This window comes from Salmo salar, chromosome 19 (genome assembly GCF_965601325.2).
Source record: "Salmo salar chromosome 19, fSalSal1, whole genome shotgun sequence".
NCBI lineage: Eukaryota > Metazoa > Chordata > Actinopteri > Salmoniformes > Salmonidae > Salmo > Salmo salar.
Genome location: NC_138309.1, coordinates 40,877,176 through 40,881,133, shown reverse-complemented (window position 1 = coordinate 40,881,133; position 3,958 = coordinate 40,877,176).

The following is a 3,958-nucleotide window of genomic DNA, read 5'->3' as shown; positions in this document are numbered from 1 at the left end:
AGAATGTGTTGATTGACAGAGTCGAAAGCCTTGGCCAGGTCGATGAATATGGCTGCACAGTAATGTCTCTTATCGATGGCGGTTATGATGTCGTTTAGGACCTTGAGCGTGGCTGAGGTGCACCCATGACCAGCTCTGAAACCAGATTGCATAGCGGAGAGGGTGCGGTGGGATTCGAAATGGTCGGTAATCTGTTTGTTAACTTGGCTTTCGAAGACCTTAGAAAGGCAGGGTAGGATGGATATAGGTCTGTAGCAATTTGGGTCAAGAGTGTCACCTCCTTTGAAGAGGGGGATGACAGCAGCTGCTTTCCAATCTATGGGAATCTCAGACGACACGAAAGAGAGGTTGAACAGGCTACTAATAGGGGTTTCAAAAATTGCGGCGGATAATTTTAGAAAGAGAGGGTCCAGATTGTCTAGCCCTGCTGATTTGTAGGGGTCCAGATTTTGCGGCTCTTTCAGAAGATCAGCTACCTGGATTTAGGTGAATAGGAAATGGGGAAGGCTTGGGCAAGTTGCTGTGGGGGGTGCAGAGCTGTTGACCGGGGTAGGGGTAGCCAGGTGGAAAGCATGGCCAGCCGTAGAGAAATGCTTATTGAAATTCTCAATTATTGTGGATTTATCGGTGGTGACAGCGTTTCCTAGCCTCAGTGCAGTGGGTAGCTGGGAGGTGCCCTTATTGTCCATGGACTTCACAGTGTCCCAGAATTTTTTGGAGTTTATGCTACAGGATGCAAATTTCTGTATGAAAAAGCTAGCCTTTGCTTTCCTTATTGCCTGTGTATATTGGTTCCTAACTTCCCTGAAAAGTTGCATATCGCAGGGGCTATTCGATGCTAATGCAGTATGCCACAGGATGTTTTTGTGCTGGTCAAGGGCAGTCAGGTCGGGAGTGAACCAAGGGCTATATCTGATCTTAGTTCAACATTTTTTGAACGGGGCATGCTTATTTAAGATGGTGAGGAAAGCACTTTTAAAGAATAACCAGGCATCCTCTACTGATGGAATGAGGTCAATATCCTTCCAGGATACCCGGACCAGGTCGATTAGAAAGGCCTGCTTGCTGAAGTGTTTTAGGGAGCGTTTGACAGTGTTGAGGGGTGGTCATTTAACCACGGACCCATTATGGACGCAGGCAATGAGGCAGTGATCGCTGAGATCCTGGTTGAAGACAGCAGAGGTGTATTTAGAGGGCAGGTTGGTCAGGATGATATCTATGAGGGTGCTCATGTTTATGGATTTAGGGTTGTACCTGGTAGGTTCCATGATAATTTCTGTGAGATTGAGGGCATCTAGCTTAGATTGTAGGATGGCCGGGGTGTTAAGCATATCCCACTTTAGGTCACCTAACAGTATAAACTCTGAAGATAAATGGGGGGCGATTACTTCACATATGGTGTCCAGGGCACAGCTGGGGGCTGAGGGGGGTCTATAACAAGCGGCAACAGTGAGAGACTTATTTCTAGAAAGGTGGATTTTTAAAAGTAGAAGCTTGAACTGTTTGGGCACAGACCTGGATAGCATGACAAAACTCTGCAAGCTGTCTCTGCAGTAGATTGCAACTCCACCCCCTTTGGCAGTTCTATCTTGGCAGAAAATGTTGTAGTTGGGGATGGAAATTTCAGAAATATTTGGTGGCCTTCCTAAACCAGGATTCAGACACGGCTAGGACATCAGAGTTGGCGGGGTGTGCTAAAGCAGTGAAAAAAACTAATTTTGGGAGGAGGCTTCTAATGTTAACATGCATGAAACCAAGGCTTTTACGGTTACAAAAGTCAACAAATGATAGCACCTGGGGAATAGGTGTAGTACTGGGGGCTACAGGGCCTGGGTAATAAACAACAAAAATTAACAGTAAACATTACACTCACAGAAGTTCCAAAAGAATAAAGACATCTCTCTCTCTATCTCTCCAATGTTGTCCTTTTCTCCTTTAGGGAGAGTTTGGATATGAAACAGCAGGGGACAGGAGGCTGTATGGAGGTACTACATGTGAAGCAGCAGAGGAGACAGGAGGCTGTATGTCGGTACTACATGTGAAGCAGCAGAGGAAACAGGAAGCTGTACGGAGGTCCTATAAGTGAAGCAGCAGAGGAGACAGGAAACTGTACGGAGGTCCTATAGGTGAAGCAGCAGAGGAGACAGGAAGCTGTACGGAGGTATCATTGGCTACATGTTTGAGAAAGCTGGGCCTATAGCATAAAGAGAGATCACAAAAGATAGCTAAGGCAAGGATTTATAAAGGGTGGCTAGAGAGAGGCAGAATCTAGTGGACCATATTTGATGAGGTGTAAACTGGCCTTTTAAACAAGTGTATAATCTGGGGCCCAACTTTCCATCAGAGACGGACAAAAAATGGCTAGATCACAGATATACAATATGTTTATATGGACTAGACTGTATCACGGAAGCATGAGAATAGAATTGAATACAATATGCCTGGGTAGCCTACATAAAGTGATCCTTCCGCACGGTCTGTTAAAGTGACCATTTGTTTTAGGGAAGTGTGCTATCGGGAACTGAAAGGAAAATCCTAAAGGCTATACAACCTGACACCAAAGTGGTCTGGTCCTTTGAAGAGGGCAATAAACAAACAAAGTGCTTAAAAGGTGATCAGTCTCTCAAACACCATTTGTCTTGCTGAGGTACAAAGCAGCCACAACTTTCACGATGGTGTGCAGATCAGCAGGAAATAGACACACATGCAAATAGCAGAGTCAGTCAGTCACCCACTGTAGCCTAGCAGTAACAGAGTCAGTCAGTCACCCACTTTAGCCATGCAGTAACAGAGTCAGTCAGTCACCCACTGTTGCCTAGCAGTAACAGTCAGTCAGTCACCCACTATAGCCTAGAAGTAAGAGAGTCAGTCAGTCACCCACTGTAGCCTAGTAGTAACAGAGTCAGTCACCAACTGTAGCCTAGCAGTAAGAGAGTCAGTCAGTCACCCACTGTAGCCTAGTAGTAACAGAGACAGTCAGTCACCCACTGTAGCCTAGCAGTAACAGTCAGTCACCCACTGTAGGCTAGCAGTAACAGAGTCTGTCACCCAATGTAGCCTAGCAGTAACAGAGTCAGTCACCCACTGTAGCCTAGTAGTAACAGAGTCAGTCAGTCACCCACTGTAGCCTAGCAGTAACAGAGTCAGTCAGTCACCCACTGTAGCCTAGCAGTAAAATAATCACTCAGTAACCCACTATAGCCTAGCAGTAACAGAGACAGTCACCCACTGTTGCCTAGAAGTAACAGAGTCAGTCACTCACCCACTGTAGCCTAGCAGTAACAGTCAGTCAGTCACCCACTGTAGCCTAATAGTAAGAGAGTCAGTCAGTCACCAACTGTAGCCTAGTAGTAACAGAGTCAATCAGTCACCCACTGTAGCCTAGCAGTAACAGTCAGTCAGTCACCCACTGTAGCCTAGTAGTAACAGAGTCAGTCACCAACTGTAGCCTAGTAGTAAAAGAGTCAGTCAGTCACCCACTGTAGCCTAGCAGTAACAGAGACAGTCAGTCACCCACTGTAGCCTAGTAGTAAGAGAGTCAGTCAGTCACCAACTGTAGCCTAGTAGTAACAGAGTCAGTCAGTCACCCACTGTAGCCTAGCAGTAACAGTCAGTCAGTCACCCACTGTAGCCTAGTAGTAACAGAGTCAGTCACCAACTGTAGCCTAGCAGTAAGAGAGTCAGTCAGTCACCCACTGTAGCCTAGCAGTAACAGAGTCAGTCACCCACTATAGCCTAGCAGTAACAGAATCAGTCAGTCACCCACTGTAGCCTAGCAGTAACAGTGTCACTCAGTCACCCACTGTAGCCTAGCAGTAACAGAGTCAGTCAGTCACCCACTGTAGCCTAGTAGTAACAGAGTCACTCAGTCACCCACTGTAGCCTAGCAGTAACAGAGTCACTCAGTCATCCACTGTAGCCTAGCAGTAACAGAGTCAGTCAGTCACCCACTGTAGCC